Below are 9,437 nucleotides of genomic sequence, written 5' to 3' on the forward strand. Positions count from 1 at the left end.
TTAGGACGCGAGAAAAACCAACGTTTTCAAAGTCGGTGCACATCGTAGAATAAAAAAATACTGGATCGATCGATTTGAAACTTTGAACACACTTAATCTGTACACTTTTTGGCAGGTAGCCCCGTCGAGATATTATAAAATTTATTGATACTTTTTTAGATATTTATTATAATTATGTAAAGCTCATTGTTTGAGGCAATATCGAAAAAAGCATCACTTTTTCAACTTTAAAAATCTGCCAAAAATCGAAAAGTAGGAAATTTAGCATAAACTCGACGGGGCTACTTGGATAAACTTATAATCTAACAAAAAAATATTCATTTGAATGTTTCTGATGACCCGGCACGTGGCTACGAGGGGCACCGCAAAAAGTACATTTTTGCAAACTTGACTTTCTAGATTGGATGCCATGCACGTAGTTTTGATCAAAACTATCCCAAAATCTTCTTGAAAAGTTATAGTTTAATAAGGCATACACTTGGACAAAAAATGTTGAACTGTTTCTTCGCTAAAAATCGTCAAAAATAAGCCTTTTTTGACCCGAACCAACCAAAGCTCCCCTTTAAGAGAACTGGTTCGTAACAAACGACATTAGGCATCGATATGTTCGCCAGACGAACCGCCAGGAGCAGGAAAGGTACTGCGAGATTTCTAAATTAAAATCCGGAACCATCAGTATCAGATCTTATCCCTGAATCTTCCAACAATATAAACACACACACAGAGGGGCAAATGGTATATCCGACGGATGGACCAATGCATCGCCGGGAAGGTGTCGCTTCTACGCTTTAATTATGCCAATAAGCGCCGTGAGCCCGCGCACACAGAGCACACTAACGAGCGCCATTTTCACACAAAAGTTTCAAAATAATGATCCATTTGAAGAAAACTTATCGACCATTGGGTGACACACACACACTACGTTTGGCCGCGTGCGCCGCGTCCGGCTGCGTGCTCCACTTCCTCCTACGGCGGGAAACATAAATGCCACAGGGCAAGCAGAGAGAGGGAGAGCGCGCGGCAGAGGAAGGGAACTGGAAAGTGGCTGCATCAACTTCTGCAAAGCCGCAAGCCAACAACAAAGTACTATTAATCACTTCCATTTTCCAATTCCATTCCCTCACACACCTTAGCGCACACACACACACACACACACACACGTGCGCGTATACGGTACGCACCGTAGCACCGGTTCCGGGCCATCGACGCCTCGCAGCAACGACTTCGTCGACGACGACGACGAAACGACGCGCGACGTGAACGTGAGAAAAACGGTTTTTCTGCTCCCCGTCACTTCAACCCGCCCCGTCCCACCCTATTTCCGACCTTTTTGCTCTCTGGACATTACTCCAGCGGGACAAGCCAGCAGTCGCAGCAGTCGCAGCGGCCGAGCGAGACCATCCCACGAGACCGATGATCGCCTTCGCGACCGAGAATCGATGTTGGCGTGCAGAAAATGGATGAAACACAGTTTTCCCCTCCCCCAACCCCACCGATGGGGAGGGACTGGACCCGGGCCTTTGCGTGCCCATTTTGGGGTGCGGTTGCTTTTGTCCGTCACCGGCGGTCCGATCGAGGCGTCGGCGGCGGCGGCGGCGTTGAACAAACGAACCAAACGGATGTCGATTGTCCAATTCCGATTTCAATTCGATCGCCGCGACACCTTTCTTTCGCGCACTCTCTTTCTCTCTTGTTCTTTCTTTTTCTCTCTCTCTCTCTCTCTCTATCTCTCTATGCTGGAATCGGGATTAGAAAAAGTGGTTATGCTAAGAAATGGAGTGTTCCTCATTACCAGCCAGCATAATATGGTGCCACTGTTGGCGAGAGGTGGCGGTACCATTGTCAAGAGCTACTTACACTTCATCAATTACATCTCATTGTGGCATCCCCTCTCTCTCTCTCTCTCTCTCTGTTTCACCTTCCCTTAGCTTCGCTACGCAACATAAACAACCTCGAATGACGCGATCTACTTCTGTTGCTGCTTCTGCTGCTGGCGGCCTCGGTCTTCTTTCCGAAAACTAATTCCTTTCCCATCCCTCCAGACGATCGATCACTCTCCGCGATCACCTCGAGTTGAGGAGGAGGAGGAGGAGGAGGAGGAGGAGGAGGAGGAGGAGGAGGAGGAGGAGGAGGAGGAGGAGGAGGAGGAGGAGGAGGAGGAGGAGGAGGAGGAGGAGGAGGAGGTTTTGTTTAGCTTCTTCTGCTCCGCTCAACCGCTCCCCCTCTTCTCTCTTCTCCCTCAGATGCGCGCCTGTACTTCCGCAACACGGAACGCGGTTACTCCAGGACCACGGCACTCGTCGCCCTTCTGTCTCTCTGTCTCTAACGCTCTATCGCGCGTATAATTTACGACCCCAGCCGGCCTGCCCGGGACTGCTGCTGCTGCTGCTGCTTTCCCGATCCGATCCGATGATGCACTTGTCCGCAGCGTTGTGCTGCGCCGGCACTTGCCAGCCGCATTTCATGCATCATCGCATCGCGGCGTCGGCGGTCGAGGTCCATCAGTCATTCTAGTGCTTCAAGTCCGGGTCCGTCGGTTCGGTTCGGTCTGTTCGGTGCAGATCAAACTCTCACGACACGATTCATCTGTCCGTCTCCATCCACCGTCACTGACACCGATCCCCCCTTGGTGGAGGTTGGGAGGGGGTCTCCCCTTCCCCCTCTTCGCCACCAAAACCATCGTCATCGATCTTCGCCTGCTGCTGCGGCACAATGGAGCGGACGCCTCTATTTTCCACTTTTAATTGCCTGTTACATCATATTTTTATTTCTCGCGCGCGCGCGCGTTCGGCGGCCGCTTTTCCGGAAAGGCAAAACCAATCATTCCGGGCGCCTATTCTAATTCCGTCGGTCCAGCATCCATCCCCACCCCGGTAACAAAGTGATACTCTGAGGGGGGGAGGTAGGCCGAGTGATCGTGGCTTGATGCACGCCATCTAGCGAATCTATCATCGCACGCGCACACACACACACACACACCGACGAAGAGAGAGCGGATCGGGAAATCCATTCTGGAGCTTCGGCAACCATTTAATAGCGGGTGCAAATTGATTGTTTGGAAATATGAAGCAGCATCATCGGTGGGCGTGCAGCCAACAAGGAGGATACTACAACTGCTTTCCATTTCTCTGGCGAGCGAGCGAGCACCGGATTAAGTGTTGGTAGTCGGCACAGAGACCAGTGAGCCAGCCAGTGGTGAAAACGATAAAAAGATCACAGAAGGAGAAGTGACGGTTGTTCCTTCGGAGGAGCAAACGAGAAGCCATTTTGATGTAGCCCGATGCCGGTGAAGTGGAAAGTCGTCGGTAACGGAAGTACGAACCTTTAAAAACCTATTCCTCTGTTGTAATCCGCCCTCGCCCACCCACCCACTCACCCACCCCCAACAACCACCCCAAAACAATTTAACGAAAACAACAAAACACACAACACACACACACAAGTTGTTCCGAGTGCTGGAGTGAGGTTTTTAGGACACCGAGGGGGGGAGAGAACGGAAGGGCATGGCAGGTTGGAAAAGTGTTGTTTATAGTACGCGGAGTTCGAAAAGAGTCCGTAAATAGAAAGATGGCCGCTAACTGAAACGCTCGAAACGCGTTCTTTCGCTCCGCAATCGTTTGAAGATCTCCGTCCAACGAGCCCCGAGGGAAGGGGGGGTGAAGTGATTAGTGATCAAGAAGGGGGGGTGGGAGGCCCAACCCCCCTCCCCCCCTCCCTCGGTTGAAGCAAGGGAGCAAGGGTGTCTTATGACACATATTTTCCAGAACAAATATTTGTTTCTCACTTCTCGCTGGCTGGCTGGTTGGCTTTCCGCGCACGCACACGATCGCACGCACCCGATCGATAGTAAGATCGTGAGCTTACACGCACGATCGCTATACGGAAAATGATGCTTCGCTGGCTGGGCGTCGATTGAGAGCATTTTAAAAACGCAACACAACATCATCGCGCACCACGAAACCATCATCGAGAAATCGCGGAGTTGGAATTATGTTGTCAATTGTTGTTGGCCCGCACGAGGACGCAAACCAAAGATGGATCGATGCGTGGTTATAGGCACACCAATATAGGGAGGCAGCAAGATCGACACTCGATAAAATGTCGATGACAGTCCGCCCCCAGCGGAACATTAAAGTGAAATAAAATTCTCCCCCCAAAAAAAATACAACAGCGATGCGTGCGATTGCGCGGAGAGAATGTTTGGAGACGATTTTAAAGGAATCAAATTAAGTGTCTCAGTAAAAGGTGGACGAATGATCCTCTCGTTCGTTTCGACAACACTGAGAGCCGTCGCTGTGTCGCTCGCCGTCATCATAACAATCCAACTCCCGTGAAGTGAAGCGAGTCCAGTGGACGACGACCGCGAAAGCCGCGAAAAACCGATTTGCATCATGCACCCAAGTCTGGTCTGGGAGATGCAACGCACTTTAATGGCTCGCGGCCGCTCTGTGTCGTCGTTATTGTTGTTCACTGCACTCTCTGCTCCCCGTCATCATCATCATCGCATCGAGCGCACGTTCCCTTCTGGGTGTTGAGGCAACAAATTTGTAGCATTAAACGCCGAGCAGAGGGAAGGGAAGGTACTTAAAATCTCTTCCGAATCAAAAACGAGAAAACGGTTCGTGTGTCCGAGTGTCCGCGTGTGTGTGTGCGTTCCCATGGCGTTTTACGATTATCACGCCGCGTAGCCCGTTTTTACGTTCTTTTGCGTCTTTCATTTGCGCCCCAAAAACCCCCCGTCCCGCCCCGCGGATGGACATTTGTGGAGTGGATGTCCAACGCGAAACGGTGGCCCCAAAAGGAAGCGTAGGGGGGGGACGGTGTGATTTGCGCGCCAATCATGCGCCCAGGGTTGAAGAGTTCGTTCCGTTTTCCCAAAACACATTGTCGCGCCCGACAATGCTGCCGCTTGCGGTTTGCGGTTTGCAGTTTGCAGTTTGCGGTCGGGCTGGTTTTGTGGGAAGATTTGTAACGTCCAACGTCGGCTTCTCCAACTCCAGCATCACGCACGCTTTCTTCTTGCAACCTCGCAACCTGGCGGACTGCGCCAAAAAAGGCGGGAAGCTGATCGCCGCGATAATTTATGTAAATGTTTTGGGCGCCGACTGACGAATCCAGCCAGCCAGCCCAGCCGGTCGGCCAATCCGTGACCCCGAGTCGGGATGGAGGTCAGGACAAAAATGTACACTTTAAAAACCATTTTAATTAGGGTTAAAGGGTTGGTCGCTTGAAGCACACATACACGCGTACGCGCGGACTGATGCTGAGCTGAGACCATCATCCATTTAGTGGCGTCTCTCTCTCTCTCTCCTTCTCTCCCTGTCTCTCTGCTAAAATGGTCAATCAACCGAAGCCAAAAAGCCCCCCCCCCCTCCTTTTCTTTCCCTCCGAGTTGGGTGTCCTGCCTCATGATGTTATCTGCATAAAACATTGATGAGGCTACATCGGCCTTCTATCACCCACCCCCCGGGGGGGAAACCTCCCTCTCTCCACCAACAACAACAACAACCGGATTTTTCGGAGTTCGGTTTTCGGGGGGGTGGCGATGGTGAATTCAATTCCAAAACTGACTCGCCATTTTTGCGGCCCAACTGGTTGGTGGCTTAAAGTGAGCAGCATAAAAATCGATAAGCAACCGCCCGCACCCCCCCAGCTCCCGTGTGTTCTTACTAGACAGTTCCGCCACCACCACCACCCCGGAACCCCTTTTCTACACAGCTTCAATCACCAATCGACAGCCGTACGCCGACGCACTCGAAATGGCAGACGGCAGGCAGTAGCAGCAGCAGCAGCAGACAGAACAGAGCAGAACGACGCACCTTCCGGCGGACGTGGCCAGGCTCGTCTCCACTCCTCTTTGCTCCCTCTTTTCCCCCGGACGGATTCATTTGGAAAAATGAAAATGCTACGAATAAAAAAAACAACAGTGAGAGAGAGGCAGAGAAGGAAAACTGAACGACAAATGATGAACGTCGCGGTGGTGTCTCGGTGGTGGATGAGGTGGCATAAACCTCCAACTCCAGCAGCCCAGCAGAGAAGAAAAAAAATGGAAAGAAAAGAAAACGCAGGAAAACGAAGGAAAACGAAGGAAAACCCTCTGTGTCGTCGCTGTCTCGCTTCTGCGCTTTCTCTTCTCCTTCGGAAGGTGCGTCGTCCCTGTGTTTTGTGGCGAGTATTTGGCGAGAAGGCTGGTGAGGAAGGCTATGTGTGTTATCGCCAAAGCCGGGGAATCGAAGATACAACTGAGCGAACGAGCGAAAGAGAGGGAACGAGCTTGAAAACGAGCGAACCGTCGGGTCAGATGGGTGATGGGTGGGTGTGATAAGGAGCCTCCCTCGGTCCCGGTCCGGGTCCGGCCCGGCCGGTCGAGAGGAAATGGAAATGAAAAATAACGGAAAAAAGATAACCGTAAATTATTAGGGTAAATGGAAATGGATTACGGGGTGGGATGGGGGAGGGGAGGGTAGGTGTGTTTGGAACGGAAAGCATCATCAATGCCACCATCCTATCCACCCTCCTCTTCGCCCCCCCTTTTTTTGTGTATGTAAGGACATTCCATGCGGTCCGGTGGTCCAAAAAGGACTCTCTCTCTCTCTTAAGGGGGGTAGTGCTGGTAGTGTATAGCGGGGATACACATAAATACATACACATCCGACCTGAGGCCTAATATGCTATGGGCAGGTGTGGGCCACGATTGTTGATTGGCCTGTGTGGTGGTGGTGCAAAGGGAGGTGGGATGGAATGCCACCACTGGACACATAAAGATGATTGGATTCTTCTTAGACCCAAACACACACACACACGCGCACAAACATTTGTGGCCAAAATCCGGAATCCACAAACGTTTCGCATCGCATGCGGACGAATTTCTCGTATTTTTGATCTATTCCAAGCGGGAAAAAATGGAGCGTTGGAGCAGAGGGTGGATGGACAAATGAGATTGGATTTTCATTTGATCTGAGGAATGGAGGAGGGTGCGTGATTCATCTACAACGACGCGGCCAACATCACAGCTGCTTCGACGAATTATGCTCCGTTGTGCAATTCTCGCATCACTCCAAAACGGCCAAAAAAACAAGGTCTTACTTGGGTCCTTATCACCGCACACGCCTAGCAATCCACACCCATATAATGAGCAACAAATCAATTGTGTGTCTTGGTGGTCAAATGGTCCACTGCCACTGTTCTAGCGTCCATATCAATCCGGCAGCTTCAGCTTCCTTCCTCCCAAAAAAAAAAACACGAGAAATGTTGCAAGAATGTAGCTGGATGTTTTGACTGCAATAAGCATACCGATTCGCATTTGAACTCGAGTGTCCAACGACAATCGTTATTTTGTGTGTGAAAACGCGGCATAGCGGCATAACACCCCAGCCATCCCATCCGAGCTTATCAGAGCGCGAGAACACCGCGAACACCATCACGTGTTGCGCCGCGCCATATGTCGCTCGAGCTGGCGGGTGCACATACCCGGGGTCCCGGGGTCCGGCCATGTGGCCGTGGCTGATTAGAACGGCGGCTGGCGATCCGGTCGGTTGCCGGTCAGTTTGCTCGATGGTTTTTTGCGTTGCTTTGCTTTTGCTTGCATGATTCGATGAATTGTGTACGAGCGCGGAAATAGAACTGACCTTTCTGTCAACTCGTGCTCATCGGTCGCGGGACAGGAGGAGGTAGTCAGTTAGTCACGTCCTGTCACGTCGGATCCGTTTGTTTCCAGCACGTAATCGACGCGAAAAGCGCCGATGCGCAGCCTGTTTTACAACCGTTGTTGATAATAAAAGACAAGCAACCGGACACACGGTATCAACCAAACAGCAGCTGCTGCAGCTGCAGCAGCCCATTCCCGTCGCGCGCATCCAACATCTAGACACCGATGTTTGCGTGTATTGTTCGGTGCAGGTCAGCGCAAAACAAAGCGATTCCCCCGTATGCCCAGGGTTGCTATGATTTTTGCATTCCATATTACTGCACTGCCAATGATAACAGACTACGAAATTCGAACTCACCACTTCGAAGAGGAGCGGATTTTTCAGCGAGTATGTCCACCCGATGGCCGCGGCCTACTGCTGCGCTGCTCTACTGATGCTGGCTGGTTCCGGAGGGTTTGTTGATGATGTCGTATTCCCGCCGGAAACGCACACACACTTTCGCTCGCGTCGCTGATACGTTCTATTTCTTCACACAAAAAAATTGAGCTCTTTATGGATTCACTGAAATTTTAAACTGCTTGTCACTCCGGAGACACTGAGGAGGATGAGTTAATTCGGGAAACAGTCCCTGATTACGCTTCACAAAACACTTCTAATCACTTCTTGCTTATCCACTCGACGACGGTTTTCAGTTTTACACTCCAGAACCCTTATCGAAATCACCAGAATAAATTGTCCATCCAGATACAACGTTGATGCGTTATCGTGCGCACCGTTGTGTACCTCTCGTGAAACAGCAAATTCTTCCAGAACACCTGGGGGAGTAGAGGCTAGTGACCACTACACCTGGCACTGCACTGTAATAATGCGTATTCACCGATGAAAGGACATTTCCAATAGCAATAGCGAACACAACTGCTACTCCAAGACTCCACGACGAAACAACTGCCACTGTTATCCAACGATGACGACAACGACGGCGATGCCACCGGAGCCAGAGTGAACTTGGATTGAAGCGCCCTGCCGCTGATGAAAATGCGATCCGCATCCAGAGCGTTTGCAGAATGCGAAGTCCTGTGTCGTCCCGGTTTGTGCGGAGTTTCGCTTCGGTGGCCACTTGCTCCACTCGCTCGCTATCTCTTTCTCTTTCTTTCTCTTTCTCTCTCTCTCTCTCGCTCTCTCTTCTCTTTCACTCCCACGATGCCGTTCTCTTTCGCGACGACTACTCACCAGCCAAGTGCTCCTGTGTGTGTGCGGGGTGGTGGTGGTACTTACTACTTTGCCTCCTATCCCACAACACAACCTAACCGCACCACAATCGCTACTACTCTGTCTCCGGGGGCAACCTGTGCTGCTGCTGCTCGGCGCTGGCTACTGCGACTACGGCACTTCTCTTCTTCTTAGACCCCCGCAAGTGCGAGTGCGAGAGACAGAAAGAGAGAGAGAGAGAGATAGAACGAGAGAACATCACCACAGGCCAGCGAGCCGCCCAGAGCCTTGATAATGGCTCAAACAATAACAACAACGAATCAGCGGGGGTGGTAATACTGGATGGTGGTGGTGGTGGTGGTACGGCAATTCACTCTCGCCGTACGCCGAAGGCTCGCGTCGTTCTCTCCCGCGGTCGTCCGTTTTCGGTTCTCGCGCAGCATCCCCCTCTGTCCTCCCCCTGTCACCACCACCACCACCACCGCTGCCAACGAACAACAAACAAACGCACCGCGCGCCACCGAACGAGCGAGCGAGATGGAATGCCGATGCGAGCGAGATGGAACGTTCGTGGATGCG

The 9,437-nt window shown here is 51.5% G+C and overlaps 1 protein-coding gene across 2 annotated transcripts in view; it reads right to left on the minus strand.

The window, feature by feature from the left end:
* LOC125960022 (uncharacterized) overlaps positions 1-8,937 on the minus strand; it is a 48,096-nt gene extending 39,159 nt beyond the window's left edge. For both annotated transcript variants that reach the window (XM_049693123.1, XM_049693122.1), the window contains exon 1: positions 8,007-8,937. The gene's annotated coding sequence lies outside the window, so the exon portion shown is untranslated. The remainder of the gene's footprint in view (positions 1-8,006) is intronic.
* Between the last annotated feature and the right edge of the window lie 500 nt (positions 8,938-9,437).

Source organism: Anopheles darlingi, chromosome 2, assembly GCF_943734745.1.
Source record: "Anopheles darlingi chromosome 2, idAnoDarlMG_H_01, whole genome shotgun sequence".
Taxonomy (NCBI): Eukaryota; Metazoa; Arthropoda; class Insecta; order Diptera; family Culicidae; genus Anopheles; species Anopheles darlingi.